At 48.4% G+C, this 16541-nt stretch overlaps 1 protein-coding gene across 2 annotated transcripts in view; it reads right to left on the bottom strand.

The window, feature by feature from the left end:
- The window catches only part of LOC139263090 (ran-binding protein 17-like), a 918854-nt gene that overhangs the window by 765110 nt on the left and 137203 nt on the right, over nucleotides 1–16541 (bottom strand). The window lies entirely within an intron of this gene.

The raw sequence follows: 16541 nt of genomic DNA, 5'->3' as shown, positions 1-16541 counted from the left end.
CATCATTTGTAACTGTGTCAAATACATACTGCCGCCACCTGGATTCAATTGAGGCATTAATTGGATGCGGCACCGCCTCGTGTGTATATTCGCTTCCTACGCACTCGCTCACAGGGTGAAAACGGCAGATGCAGCAGCAGCGCATTCACCGCTTCTCGGACGCGGGCATCGATGCACTGCTTGATGCCCTGGAGAGGCGTCAAGAATTATTGAGAAAGGGGGCTGGAAGGAGGCCACAGCACCAAACATTTCACAGGCTCTGGCGGGAAGTCACTGTAATATTGTCAGCGAGTGACACGGTCCCCAGGACAGCGACCCAATGTCGTAAAAGTGGAACGACATGACTCTGTTGCTGAGGGTGAGCATATTTTACATTAACTTGAACATGCCATGCTCTGAGCTCAACATGCAGTCTCTCCTCAATGTGAATGTGTCTGACCCCATGCTCTACATGGATGAGGCCAGACGCAAGGTTGGCATTTGCAGCCTCACCCACTCCAAGGGCCTGCATGCGCAGTTAACCTTCCTACTCCATTGTGGAGACCTACCCCTCATCTTTTTACCTCCTCAGTCTTCATATGTGTCTGGAAGACGCTATCCTCACAGTAACTGTTAGGTCCTCGCCCCCTCATTGCCACACCAAGTACTCTCAGCTAATGGAAGTTACATCGATCTTAAAAGACTCTCATGCACTAACATGTTCTGAACTATGTAAAGCTCTTTGGACAGACAGATAGAAGGGCACTAACTCTGACATTCTCTTTCACCTTGCAGGCCAAGCTCACATAGATCAGACAAGACCAGATGCAGACCGGAGGAGGGGACTCTGAGGTGCAACACCAAACTCCGGTGGAGGAACGCATATTGGCCCTGATGGGCGCACAAGTGGCGGTGGGTCAGGCCGAGCTCCCCTCAGGACAATGACGTTATGTTGAGTTCCTTTGCAGCCTCTAGCAGACCACTTAGCTCTGACACCACAATCCTTCACCACTTTCCATGAGATTGGCATTTCCGAATGCCTTTGCAAGTCCGGGCCCCCTCCCCTGCATGTAACCACTCTTCTCTGGCTTTGTGTTTTCAGATGATGACTCAGACGGCAAGGGGCCTGCACGTCAGCCTTTCACTGCGGGTGATAGTGGAGAGGACGGGGAGGCGGAGGACACCTCTCTGGATGTTATGGAGGATCCAGCGGCCTCAGAGAGCGGGACCACTGGCTTTGTGGCGGAAGGTGTGGTCGGGGAGATGGAGGTTGGTGATGCTCCGGGACCCAGTGGCCTGCAGCAATGCCACGGGGGAGAGGAAAGCAGAGGGCCAGCTCCCTGGAGGGTGAGTGTGCGCCTGAGTGATGCTCAGCAGCACTCTGATGATGAGCACGAATTAGAGAATGTCACAAGACCGTCATTGCAGATGCACAGCGATCTGCTGGGTGCATTGTCACGGGTGCCCGAGAGTATCGATGCACAAGCTGTGAGGACGGAGGAGTCCGCCTCAACTGTTGCACATGCTTCTCAGCAGCCCGTCGAGCCCATCCTTGGTAGATACCAATGGATGTTGAATGCTTCAAGTGACCATGGAGGTGCCAGACATGGTGGCCATGGGCTATGTCTAATGTGGCAGTACCAGGCCATTGAGTACCAGGCCGACGCTATGGTAGGCCTGCATACTGTCATGTCGTCAGTGCGTGCTGGCATCAATCAACTCTGTGGTGTACTGCAGGTGCAGTCTGCCCTAATGCAGAGCCAACTTGATGCCACGTAGGAACTGACCGCTGGGGACCTAACATTGCTGAAGCAGGGCAGCAATCTGTGCTTACCCTGATTGCTCCAGATGCTGAGACTCTGCCCCGGGGGAGTGGCAGCGCGTCGGGCCTATTGGAATATGATGCCCTCTCTGTCCTCTCTCAGGGTGACATCACTCATCCCTTGCCGCTCTCTACAACCCATCTACCACAGAGTGCTGTTGCCCATGATGAGGTAATGCAGTCTGCAGCCGGGCCTTCCAGGGCCCGAGCTGGTGGCGATCGTCCTGCTAGGCTGTGGCAGCGGCGCCAACAGAGCGACCTTCTACCAGCCTTGCTGCAGCCACTGAGACCCCACTGAGGAGGAGCTGTAGGCATGGGAGGGGGAGAGAGAAGGTGTGGGAAAGCACTGAGAAAGACTCGCTAAATGTGTGTGTGCTAGTGGCCAGAGATGACCTTGCTCGAATATGAACTGATGTAAATAGTTGCACTTGGATGAGCCAATAAAATATTGAGAGATAGTGGCCAGAGATGGTAACCTTGCTCGAATATGAACCAATGTCAATAGTTGCACTTGCATGAGCCATTAAAGAATTGTGTGAAAGTGGCCAGAGATACTGTCCTTGTTTGAATATGAACCAATGTGAATAGTTGCATGTGGATATGGGTGATAATGTTTCAATTATTGTTGTGGATGATGGCATCCTTTAGTGCTTCTTTGCAGCACACTATGGTTTTTGTTGTAAATAAAAATGATTTTAATTTGTCACAATCTTGTTTTGCCATTTATATACATGGAGGCTTGGAGGATGTCTTCAGCAGATCGGCAGGTGAATAGGCTGGCCATTCGGCATATCTTGCATCATTCACTGGAATCAATGTGCAATGAGTCTCGGACGAGCAGCCCTTGCAGCCGCAACAGTGTCAGGCTGCCTCCTCCTTGGCTGAAGCTTCTCGTCTTCCTCTTCATTGTTGTCGTCCTCCTAAGGTGGATCATCCATCCCTGCTGGTAATGGCTGGCCCCTCATGATAGCCAGGTTGTGCAGCATGCAGCACACAATGGTGAAAATGGAGACTCTATCAGGTGAGTACTGAAATGCCCCTCCAAAGCAGTCAAGGCAGCGGAAACGCTGCTTCAGAACCTTGATAGCTTGCTCTATAATGGCCAGGTGTTATAGTGCAGCTCAGCTGGGATTGTGGAGGGGTGTCATCAGCCAGGTGGCGAGACCATACCCTTTGTCGCTAATGAACCAGCTAGGACCGTCACGCTGTGGCTGGAACCGTCATGGCACACTGCTTTCCCGCAGGATGAAAGCATCATGGCAGCTGCCAGCATGCATCGATAGTAAGGATCGCCTGCCTGTGATCACAGATGAGCTGAACGCTGAGGGAGTGGCAGCCCTTTCGATTGCGCAACACCCCTCCACTGTGAGGCAGGGCCCGCAATGCCACACGCGTACAATCAATGACCTCCATGAACTATGGAGAAGCCCGCTATCCTGGCGAAGACACGAGAGCGCTTATCCTGGCTCTGCCTGGACATGCTGAACTTAATGTAGTGCATGCGCCTGCTGTAGAGAGCGTCGGTCACCTGGCGAATGCAGCAATGTACTGCAAACTGCGAGATGTTGCATATATTGCCTACAGGAGACTGAAAGGAGCCGGTAATATAGAAGTTGAGGGCTACTATGACTTTCACTGCCACTGACAGCGAAGTCCTGGTGCCGATGTCAGCTGCGAGGTCTGTCTGCAGGAAGTGTCAGAGCTCCGTGACCAACCGCAGCCTTCTTATGCACTGCTCCTCAGGCATATCAAGGTAAGAATAATGAGTATGGTAAACCCTGCGTCTGTATGGTCTCCTACCCCAAGGTCTGGGGCCTCTCCTCTGGCGTGCACCCATTGGCCTGAAGCCGTCTCTGTATCCGGCACCTTTGAAGTCTCCGCCGCAGTACGACGTGGTGTGCCATCACTGCCCCCATTAAGTTGCAGAAGGTAGCCGCGATGTGCCAGTCGCCAATGGATGCGACCTGAAACCTAGCAATGTTTTCAAAATGCTAGTTGTGAAACTAAGTAATCGCAGCACGCCAACACCTACGTACTCTGCAAGGAGGGAACGCAGCATTGACTGTGACTTCTGTGGCCTGGCTGCAATTCTCTTTAAATACCGCCCCAGAATTGTTACCTCGACTTGTAAACGCCAACTTTTTGTGGCGTGTTCCCTGCCAGCTGGAAAGTGTGGCGGCAAAAGTGAATTTGGCAAGAACGGCACCAATGAGGCGTTGCACGCGTACGGACGTCAGGATTTCCATGGCGTTAGTTGGCGAGACGGCAAACCTTTATGCCCTTGAAAAAGCAGAACCGAATTTCCCATCAGGCGGCACCCCCATCTAATGTCGCCGCCCAGCTGTTCATGCTCCGCTCCCAGGTGGTATCAGCTGGCGACAGCAACCGAATTTCAACTCCAGAGTGAGTGGGCAGTAAGAAGGCAGATGGAATATAGGGAAATGTGACGTTATACACTTTGGTAGGATGAATCGAAAAGCAAAACATTTTTTAAATGGTGAGAAACTTTTAAATGTTGGTGTTCAGAGAGATTTGGGTGCCCTCGTGCAAGAAACAGGTGCAGCAAGCAATAAGGAAGGGAAATGGCATGTTGGTCTTTATTGCAAGGGGATTGGGAGTATAAGAGTAAGGAAGTCTTGCTACAATTGTACAGGGCCTTGGTGAGACCACACCTGGAGTACTGGGCACAGTTTTGGTCTCCTTATCTAAGGAAGGATATACTAGCCTTAGAGGCAGTGCAACAAAGGTTCACTAGATTGATTCCTGGGATTAAAGGGCTGCTCTATGTTGAAAGATTATGTAGAATGGGCCTATATTCTCTCGAGTTTAGAAGAATGAGAGGTGATCTCATTGAAACATACAAGATACTGAAGGGGATGCTGAGAGGTTGTTTCCCCTGGCTGGAGTGCCTAGAACCAGAGGACATAGTCTCAGGATAAGGGGTCGGCCATTTAAGACGGAGATGAGAAGGAATTTCTTTATTCAGAGAGTTGTGAATCTTTGGGATTTTCTGCCCCAGAGGGCTGTGGATGCTGAGTCGTTGAATATATTCAAGGCTGGGATAGATTTTTGGACTCTCGGGGAATCAAGGGATATGGGGATCGGGCAGGAAAGTGGATGATCAGCCATGATCTTATTGAATGACGGAGCAGGATCGAGGTGCCGTATAGCCTACACCTGCTCCTATTTCTTATGTTCTTATATGTAAGGGATAAATTGTAAGGTTGCAAATAGAGAGTCAGAATTATGCTGAAGGTAGCGAACTTATAAATTGTCTATGTATGTACCACTTGCTTGTTAAGGTATAGCACACTTATTCACATTAAACTATAGCTTAACCTGAGTAACACTTAAACAGCCGAAGTCAGCAGTTTTGTTTAGAAGTCCCTGAGGAAGAGATAAAGAAGCCAGTACAACCACCCTAGGCGTCGGATAGACTGGGGTACAGGGCAAAATGGAACAAAACAATGATGAGAGATGGACAGTTGCATTTACCACTCAGAGCCCATCTGATAAGAGTCGACAAATCAATGTAACTTCGCTGATAACAATAGACCTATCGATGATTTTGTAGGAGGATTGCTCCTCTCCAAAACCTGTATAAATTATGCTTGAAAACTCTTGTATTTCGGACGTTCCACGACTGAACCCTCCATTGCAATTGCTCGTAATAAAAGCCAGTTGAACCTGGGATTTCGTGTGTTCACTTCCATGGTCGTTATAAAATAGGAGAAGGGCGAGGTGTCGATTAACTATATCAGTTAGTCCACCCCGAAGGAGAGAAGCCTCCTTTTACCCCAAAAGAAGGGTGAGGTGTCGATTAACTATATCAGTTAGTCCACCTTGAAGGAGAGAAGCCTCCTTTGTACCCCAACATTTAGCGTAGTCGGCAGGATACAGACCCTCCAACCGCAGGATGTGGCAGCAACTGTGGTGAGAAAAAAATCTTTTTACCAACTACAAGTTAAAGCTGTAGCATTGAGGGGGAAGGAGATAATCTGTATGAAGAACGAAGAGTGGGTAATCTGTATAACTGAGTTATAACGAACCATGGAAGGACGAAATCCAAGGTGAAATAAGGTGTATGTTCCGAAGCGTGACATGGTAATAACACGGAGAAGCCGGTATTGATCGTGTGCAGCGCAAACAGGAAGGAATACAACCTAAAAGGGGGAGAGTACACCAGCGATCGTTAGAGGAAAAATGGCCAGTGGAGTAGAATGGGAATGGGGCCCGCAAGGATCCCTAATATATGTGCTAGCTGAGAAAAATAGAAAATTAATAAAATAAATGAAAAACAAGGGTGGCAGCCAGAAGACTCACCTGACAGACAGAGAAAATGGTGGGATAGTCAGGATAAAAATAAAACAGAACAAGCCTATGTAATAATACTTACCTGCTACAGAGGACAGATAAAAGAAATAGATACTCAAACAAAACAAATTCAAGAGTTAGAAGCTAAGCTAAACAAGCTGGAAGAAATAAAAAAACCGGACCAGACAGATAGTGCAGTGCTCAGCCATAGCCCCATCACTTACGACCATAGAGCAAATGTACCCCACAAGTGTAGTCCACAACCCCAACCTAACAGTAAACCAGACAGGGATAACGAGTGCAGAGTAGAGTGGCCCCCGGCACATGATAATGGCTACATGTCAGCGGCACCAATACGCACTACCACCATTCCCTCCAATGGACGTATTACCATACAGGAGATACCCCTCAGCTCACAGGAGAGACACATTCTATTGAATGAGTTGCCAACCCTTAAAGCAAATAGGAATACAGAATTCTGGCAAAAGGTGGAAGAACTGCTAGACACCCATAACCTAACCTTAGCAGACATTCATAATCTGGTAAAAGCCAAAACGGGTCCGATAAATTGGCACAAAGTGACACCAGAGGTACAAGATGGGGAATGGCAGAATAAGGGAAGAGTGGATCTATCAAAAATACAAAGATTGGAATTCCTCAAATATGGGATGGAAGGATGCTGGGGACCAATTAGAATCAATTGGAGTAGAATACTGAATATGACTCAAAAGGCAGGAGAAAGAGTAGGGGAATACGGGGAACGAAAGTGGATTGACTACAAAGACCACTCTGGGGTTGATGACCCCGACAAAAATGATGCAGCATTCTTGAAAATGTTTAAAGACGGACTAGGAGAGGCACATCAAAATATAATTAAGTTAGGATTTAAGATAGGAGATGATTACGATGAAACTTTAGAATGGGCGGAACACGGAAAGGAGTTAAAAGTTAGAACAAAATGTGGATGATATCTTTATTGTCTCCAACATAGAACAACAACACGTACTAGCTTTAACTACAGTGTTAGAAGCCCTACAGAACGCAGGATTAAAAATAAATCCTAGGAAGGTGCAGGTGGGAAGGAGCGAAGTAACATCTAGGATACATAATATCACAAGGGAAGAGACAGATGCCTGAGGACAGACAGGAAGCAATTCGATCAATGCCCAGGCCAGGAACCGTGAAAGGGGTCAGGCAGGTACTAGGGCTATTCAACTACTGCAGAAATTTTATCCCCAAATATGTCAAGATGGTGCAACCTATACAGGACCTGGTCAAAGGGGGGAAACCCTCCCAAGAGCCAGTAAACTGGGGCCCTGATCAGGAAACTGCTTTTGTGCGGTTAAAACAAGCCCTCACAAGTGCTCCAGCCCTGGGGCTACCCGACCAGAATAGGCCCTTCCACGTCTATAACTACTATAGTAACGATCATTATAACGCGGTAGTGACTCAATTACATGGGGACAGGCAAAGTCCAATGGCATATTACTCAGGTAAGCCGCAACTATCCAGGTGCGTTGCTGCCCTAGACTGTACAGCTTGGGCCATCAGAGTTAGCGAACCAATAGTAATGTCAGGACGCATTATTCTACATACCCAGCATACCTTAGTAGAATTACTTAACACTGGAAGGCTAAAAACGGTATCCGATGCACGAAGGGCAAGATGGGAAGCAATGCTCTTACCCCCCAGCGGGACGGTAATAATAATGAAAGATAATTGTCACAACCCTGCAGGGTAGATCATTACGGAGGGAGAGGAGCATCAGTGTAGCCCCACAGGAGAAGACGAGGGAAGTAGTCAGGCAAGTGAAACCCCGCTTGAGGAGGCAAACATGGATCTATATGTAGATGGGTCTCAGCGCTATATCAATGGGACACCACGGACGGGATGGGCAGTGGTAGATAGCAGACACGTCAGAAGGTTAAGACGGTTAGAAGGGTGTCTATCAACTCAAGTGGCTGAATTAGTGGCTCTCACTGAAGCTCTGAGGCTGGCTAGGGGAGACTGAGTAAACATCTATACAGACAGTCGATATGCTTTCGGAGTAGTGCATGATTACATGATAGCCTGGAGCAAATGGGGATACATGACCTCAGGAGAGGGCCGATTAAACATGAGGAGAAACACCTAGTGGAAGCCTCTCTCTTACCACAGGAGTGTGCGATAATAAAGGTCAAAGCGCACATAAAAAATAATGATCAGAATCAACAGGGAAATGCATGGGCAGATGAAGCAGCCAAGCGAGTGGCAAAGACAGGTACACTGGCCGGGGATGTCCAGGTCGGAGCATGTACCATCGGGCCTGAAGAAGTAAACATGCTTAAGGTACAGGGAGAAGCCACTCCACAGGAAAAGAAGAGGTGGAAGCAGAGAGGTGCCCAACAAAGGACCGACGGGATATGGAGGAAAGACTGGAATGTGGTGGCCCTCGAATGCATCCAGGGGAGCTTATTAAATTTATACCACGGGTTTGTCCATACAGGTAGAACCAACATGATAAGTTCGATGTCCAGATGCCAGTGGTGGAAGGGAATGGGTAGAGATATAGAGGACCACTGTAGAAGGTACATGACATGCGCAAAATACAAACCAGGGGGGAAAATAAAGGTCAGAATGGGACATCAGCCCCGACCGAAAGGACCCTGGGAAAACATGCAGATAGATTTTACTGGACCGTTACCCAGCAACAAAGGGAAGGCATACTGCTTAGTTATAATAGGCCAGTTTATAAAGTGGGTAGAAGCTTTCGCCACTAGAAACCGTGGCCAGGATTCTAGCAGAAGAAATAATACCCCAATGGGGAATGCCACTACAGCTGGACTCAGATCAAGGTACCCACTTCACAGGGAAGGTGATGAAACAGACCTGCGCTTTACTCGGGATTAGGCAAAGGTTCCATATCCCATACCATCCGGAATCCTCCGGATTGGTGGAACGATGAATAGAACCTTAAAAGAAGCCCAAGTAAAACAATCGAGGAAACTGGAAAAGGGTGGGTCGAGATGTTACCCCGAGTACTAGTGAAGTTCAGAGCAACCCCTAGTCGGACGACAGGACTGATACCCTTTGAACTAATGACTGGAAGGGCAATGAGACTGCCAGAAATCTTGATTTCAGGAAGCGAGGACATAGGACCATATAAAGACAGGATAAGGAAATTTATAATGGAACTCTGCAAACAGTTGCATGATTTAAAGGCACAGGCTACAGATCAGCAAATAATCAAGGACTTAGAGAACGACACTAAGGAACAGAAGGTCCAAATACCCCAAATAGGCAGTCAGGTAATGGCTAGAATTAACCCAGAGGTCCGGGCTCGCACCCAAATGGACCGGACCCTATCAGGCAAGTGACACATGCGCATGCGTAGTTATAAGGGGTATTGGCAGGTGGAAACTCTGGACCCAGTTGGAAAAGCATAATCACTAAATTAACCGGTGACGACCAGAAAATATTATTTTTGCAGGATTTTGGTGCTCGTGGAAACATCATGGGGTAACCCATACCAAGGACAACCGGCTGAAGAACAGCAAGGCCTATATTACAGGGACTCGGGCGACATTGGTTGTGATAAAGAATCAGGAACACTGACGGTGACAGTCAGAGCAACCGTGGACTTAAATTGCAGCGTTGGACTAACAGGCATAATACAACATGGCGAGGGGTCAGATCGACAAGGGGGATGGGCAAACATAGCGGGACTAATAATTTGGGTGAATAAAATCACGGTGTGTTTTGCACTCTGGGGGCCGGGGGGGCAAAGATACTGCACCCAGGAGGAGGGGGAGGTACAAATAAGGTGCGCTCAATTCTCCGGGGTACCCCAACAAGGGAAGGATGAGTGGAAGTTATGTCCGCCCTCTCAAGGTGCCGATGCCTATAAATAGTTCCCCGAGACACATCTCCAGCGCCACCAACATGTCCAATTATAAACGTTGGGGCAAAAGGGGGATTGGTAATAAGGCAGACCAAGCATAAGATATACGTCAAGGTACGCCAGCGACTAATTACTGTATTCCTAAATTTAACAGACTTAACCAGCCCCAACTTCTGATGTTAAACACTATAAGCCTGTATAAAAACTTGTAGGCCCTGAATCAAGAACCATGAAGTTTAATATGGAAAGAATGTCAGGTAATCAATGGAACGGGAAAAAATAGGGATACTGGAAATGGTAGGCGCGTTATAAACTCTGAACTGAAGGAAGAAACCATCAATGGGACAATGATAGACTCTATCCGAGAAGGGTATGAGCAGGTCATCGGGCCACAAGGAAAACCAATACCCCAACTGAACGAGGAACAAACTCGACTGGAGCAGGGTATTCGGAAGCAATGACTAAAATATATAACCCTGATGGAAGACATAGACAAACTATAAAGAGACACTGAGAAAATGTTGGCTATTCAGCCATGGTATAAGAGACTTTGGAATGCTGGACTCAATGTACAAGTGCATCCGTGGATACGGATAGTGTCACACATACTGGTCCTAGTGCAAGGGGTCATCTTGGTCATCCTACTATTGTTAGCATATAAGAAGTGTGACCGACGTAAGCAGCAGACCCTAGCCCGTACTATAATTAATACATTGAATAAAGGGAAATCGGACAGTCCGGCAGAAAGGACTTACTTAGTATAAGCTTAATGGGAAAGCCAACAGGTAGATCCTGCAGCTCAGGAAGTAGCTACCCAAGCGGAAGGACAACCCTGGAAGCTCACCCGTGAGGGATTAATTGGGAAATGGCCTTCCTTGGGCATATAGCCAAGGGCCATTATGGGGGACTTGTAAGGGATAAATTGTAAGGTTGCAAATAGGGGGTCAGAATTATGCTGAAGGTAGCGAACTTATAAAGTGTCTATGCATGTAACGCTTGCTTATATAGGTATAGCACATTTATACACATTAAACGATAGCTTAACCTTAGTAACACTTAAACAGCCGAAGTCAGCAGTTTTGTTTAAAAGTCCCTGAGGAAGAGATAAGGAAGCCAGTACAACCACCCTAGGTGTCTGATAGACTGGGGTACAGGGCAAAATGGAACAAAACAATGATGAGAGATGGACAATTGCATGTACCACTCAGAGCCCGTCTGATAAGAGTCGACAAATCAATGTAACTTTGCTGATAGCAATAGATCTATCGATGATTCTGTAGGATTGCTCCTCTCCGAAACCTGTATAAATTATGCTTGAAACGCTTGTATTTTGGAGGTTCCACGACTGAACCTTCCCTTGCAATTGCTCGTAATAAAAGCCGGTTGAACCTGGGATTTTGTGTGTTCACTTCCGTGGTCGTTATACAATAGAAGAAGGGCGAGGTGTCGATTAACAATATCAGTTAGCTCACCCCGAAGGAGAGAAGCCTCCTTTTACCCCAACATTATGTAATAGTGATAACACGAGATTCCCTTCATACCCAACAGTAATACAATAACTCACTGATAGTAATAGGTGTAATGTCCCAATTTTCTACCTGGAATGAAGTAATCCAGTAATCTGCTGATATTTATCCTGATGTCATAGCCAGAATCCCCCTGCACTATAGAAGGTGCAGGCAAGCACCTCAGTCAGCCATTTTTAACAGGCCCAATCTCCATCCCTATCTCCTTGGACTCTGGTTCCGTCACAACTCTAAACTGGGAACCTCAGTCAGAGCTGATTTGTACTTGGACTTCACATATCAAAACTGCGTGGCACAGACCGACCTGAACCAAACCGAGAGATCACACAAAGGGCAGTGGGCATTTCTCACATCGTCTTGAACTCAGCTCAACACCAACATTTCTTAACCACTCCCTCAGCTCACAGTCAATAAAGGAGGGTTTTCACAGAGTGAAAGATTACAGCACAGGAGGAAGGCATTCGGTCCCCGGTGCTGTCGCTCTCTCCTGCAACCGCACTCCCCCACCAGATCTTGTTATATTCCTCCTTTTCAAATATATACCCCTTTACTGGTTGCTCCTTTCTCAATACTGCTCCCACTCACCACCTTGCTGCTGCTCCCAGCTCAGCAGGAAATGTTGGGCCTGAGGCCCACCCCAGTTACTAATTTCCATCTCCCTCCCTGATCTCCATTTCCCAGACTCCATCTCCCGCCGCAACCAAGCCCCATTCCCCATCCCTCCCCGGAGCCCCCATTCCCCAATATTCCTCTTTCCCCGAGCACTCGTTCCTCAGTCTCGCTTACCTACATTGGCACCCAGTTAAGCAACACCTCGATTTCAAAATTCTCATCCTTGTTTACAAATCTCTCCATGGCCTTCGCCCCTCCCTATCTCTGTAATCTCTTTCAGCCTCACAACCCCACAAGATGTCTGCCCTCCTCAAATTCTGCCCTCCTGAGCATCTCTGATTATAATCGCTCAATCATCGGTGGCAGTACCTTCAGCTGCCTGGGCCCTAAGTTCTGGAACTCCCTCCCTAAACATCTCCGCCTCTCTACCTCTCTTTCCTCCTTTAAGACACTCCTCAAAACCTACCTCTTTGACCAAGCTTTTGGTCATCTGCCGTAATTTCTTCTTATATGCTCGGTGTCAAATTTATGTATTTTGTGTTCTAACACTGCTGTGAAGCATCTTGGGACGTTTTACAGGTTGAGCGTCCAAAATCCGGAGTTCCGCAATCCAGACCGAGTGGTGGCATGGTCGTCCGGAATCCATAAAATGTTCCGGAATCCGGATCCGCCGATCCTAGGGCCCTGCCGCTGCCCGACCTCTGGCCTCACCTTGCCGTCGTTGACCTTACCTCAGGGCCTCCTCACCGGCCCGCCCCAACACCTCCTCTGCGACGGGGCTCGCCAGCCCCAACACTTCCTTGGCTTCGGGGCCCCTCCCGAACATCACCACGGCGGCTGGGCCCCGTCTGACGACCTCCTGGACAGGGCCGGCGACGCGAACAGCTCTTCGGAGAGCAACTCCCCTGTCCTTTCTGACGTTCTGAAATCCGGAAATATCCGAACCTGGGCTTGGGTGTTTCCGGATTCGATGTCGTCAGAAAGACATTCCAAAGTCCGGAAAAATGCAAAATCCGGAACAGCACTGGTCCTGAGGGTTCCGGATTTGGGACACTGCACCTGTACTACGTTAAAGGCGCGATATAAATAAAGGTTGTTGAGCCCCCATTCCCCTGTCCCCTTCATTCCCCAATCCCCCATTCCACAGTTTCCATCACTTGGCTTGAGCCCCATTCCCCAGTGATGATCCCCCCTCCCTCTGCACTAAACCACCAATCCCAGTCTCCCTCTCCCGCCAAGACCCCATTCACCAGTGTCCATCTCTCCCCGAGCCCCCATTCCCCAGTCTCCATCTCTCCCCGAGCCCCCATTCCCCAGTCTCCATCTCTCCCCGAGCCCCCATTCCCAGTCTCCCCCTCTCACCGAGCCCCCATTCCCCAGTCTCCCTGAGCCCCCATTCCCCAGTTTCCCTCTCTCCCCGAGCCCCCATTCCCCAGTCTCCCCAAGCTCCCATTCCCCAGTCTCCATCTCTCTCCCTCTCCCCGAGCCCCCATTCCTCAGTCTCCCTCTCTCCCCGAGCCCCCATTCCCCAGTGTCCCCAAGCCCCCATTCCCCGGTTTCCCTCTCTTCCCTCGTCCCCATTCTCCGGTCTCCCTGAGCCCCCATTCCCCAGTCTCCTCGAGCCCCCATCTCCATCTCTCCCCGAGCCCCCATTTCCCAGTCTACATCTCTCCCCGAGCCACCATTCCCGAGTCTCCATCTCTCCCCGAGCCCCCATTCCCCAGTCTCCATCTCTCCCCGAGTCCCCAATTCCCGCTCTCCCCGAGCCTCCATTTCCCATGAGCCCCCATTCCCCAGTATCCATCGTTTCCCGAGTTCCCATTCATCCCTCTCCATCCCTACGCTCAAGCCCCCATTCCCCAGTCTCCATCTCTCATTGTGCCCGCATTCCCCAGTCTCAATTTCTCACCATGCCCATATTCCCCATCTCCCCGAGCCCCCATTCCTCCGCTCAAGCCCCCATTCCCCAGTGTGTATCTCACCCCGAGCCCCCATTTCGCCCCTCTCGCCCAACCTCCCTCTCTACCCCCTGCTCTTGAGCTGCCCACCTTCCAATTTCAAACACCCTGGATTTAAGAGATGCCCCGATATTGGAGTCGCCCAGTTGCTGAGACTCCCCCCAAATGCTGACACCCCTATTCCCCGACTCTCCAGCCACTCCCGACTGCATTGCTGCCAGTCTCAGCATTCTGCGGCGGTGGTCGGGTGACGCCACTGAGACAGAGGAGGGGTAGCAGGGAAATTTAAATCGCTGATATCCAGGGCTGCTAGAGGCAGCACTTCTGGGTACAACCCACAATTCTTGGCAACTCCGTCATTCTGTGAGGTTTGGGAACCCTCGGCGTATAAACGGGCGTTTAATTCAATATTGCCAGTTTTACACTATCGCCCCAAATTAAAATTGATTAGACTATCGATCTCAATAGCTTTTCCTTCTCTTTCTTTGCAAATCTCCATTTTGGAAATTAGATGGTGAAATTAAACCAACAGGAGGAACTGGTTGCTTTTGAGTTACTAGTCAGCATATCACTTTCTCTATTTTTTATGGTTTGGGGGATATTTAACATTGCAGGCACACTCAAGAAATATAATAAGCAAAACTCTATGTTTAGGGGAAGGGGCAGAAACAGGCCCGCATTAACATAGAAACACAGAAAATAGGTGCAGGAGCAGGCCCTTCGAGCCTGCACCACCATTCAATAAGATCATGGCTGATCATTCACCTCAGTACCCCTTTCCTGCTTTCTCTCCATATACCTTGATCCCTTTAGCCATAAGGGCCACATCTAACTCCCTTTTGAACATATCCAATGAACTGGCATCAATAACTTTCTGCGGTAGGGAATTCCACAGGTTCACAATTCTGAGTGAAGAAGTTTCTCCTCATCTCAGTCCTAAATGGCTTACCCATTATCCTTAAACTGTGTCCTCTGTTTCTGGACTTCCCTAACTTCGGGAACATTCTTCCTGTATCTAACCTGTCCAGTTCCGTCAGAATTTTATATGTTTCTATGAGATCTCCTCTCATCCTTCTAAACTCCAGAAATTACAGGCCCAGTCGATCCAGTCTCTCCTCATATGTCAGTCTAGCCATCACAGGAATTAGTCTGGTGAACCTTCGCTGCACTCCCTCAATAGCAAGAACGTCCTTCCTCAGATTAGGAGACCAAAACTGAACACAATATTCCAGGTGAGGCCTCACCAAGGCCCTATACAACTGCAGTAAGACCTCCCTGCTCCTATACGCAAATCCCCTAGCTATGAAGGCCAACATACCATTTGCCTTCTTCACCGCCTGCTGTACCTGCATGCCAACTTTTAATGACTGATGTACCATGACACCCAGGTCTCGTTGTACCTCCCCTTTTCCTAATCTGCCGCCATTCAGATAATATTCTGCCTTCGCGTTTCTGCCCCCAAAGTGGATAACCTCACATTTATCCACATTATACTGCATCTACCACACATTTGCCCACTCACCTAACCTGTCCAAGTCACCCTGCAGCCTCTTAGCGTCCTCCTCACAGCTCACACCGCCACCCAGCTTAGTGTCATTTGCAAATCTGGAGATATTACACTCAATTCCTTCATCTAAATCATTAATGTATATTGTAAATAGCTAGGGTCCCAGCACTGAGCCCTGCGGCACCCCACTAGTCATTGCCTGCCATTCTGAAAAGGACCCATTTATCCTGACTCTCTGCTTACTGTCTGCCAACCAGTTCTCTATCCACGTCAGTACATTACCTCCAATACCATGTGCTTTAATTTTGCACACCAATCTCTTGTGTGGGACCTTGTCAAAAGCCTTTTGAAAGTCCAAATACACCACATCCACTTGTTCTCCCTTGTCCACTCTACTATTTACATCCTCAAAAAATTCCAGAAGATTTGTCAAGCATCATTTCCCTTTCATAAATCCATGCTGACTTGGACCGATCCTGTCACTGCTTTCCAAATGCGCTGCTATTTCATCTTTAATAATTAATTCCAACATTTTTCCCCACTACTGATGTCAGGCTAACCGGTCTATAATTACCCATTTTCTCTCCCTCCTTTTTTAAAAAGTGGTGCTACATTAGCTACCCTCCAGTCCATAGTAACTGATCCAGAGTCGATAAGACTGTTGGAAAACAATTCATTTGTTGGCAAGGATATTTTTGTAACAAATTCCTCTACCAATCGACCATTATTCTGCTCACAAGTGCTTTTAAACAAACTCTCAATCGCATATGAAGTGCTGCAAATTTTATTGCTTCAGTTAACCTAGCTGTGGCTGTTGGATGCCAGTGTAACCATACTGGTTTAAAGCTAACAAAACATTTCAGCGCTATGCTCCAAAGAAAACCAAATATGTTGGGCCTACAGCCAAGTGTAATAAGTAAATGTATGGTATCAAGTGCATTGA

Source organism: Pristiophorus japonicus, chromosome 4, assembly GCF_044704955.1.
Source record: "Pristiophorus japonicus isolate sPriJap1 chromosome 4, sPriJap1.hap1, whole genome shotgun sequence".
NCBI classification, from domain to species: domain Eukaryota; kingdom Metazoa; phylum Chordata; class Chondrichthyes; family Pristiophoridae; genus Pristiophorus; species Pristiophorus japonicus.
Note: the sequence above shows the minus strand (reverse complement) of the source record. Positions and strands in the feature narration are given on the sequence as shown.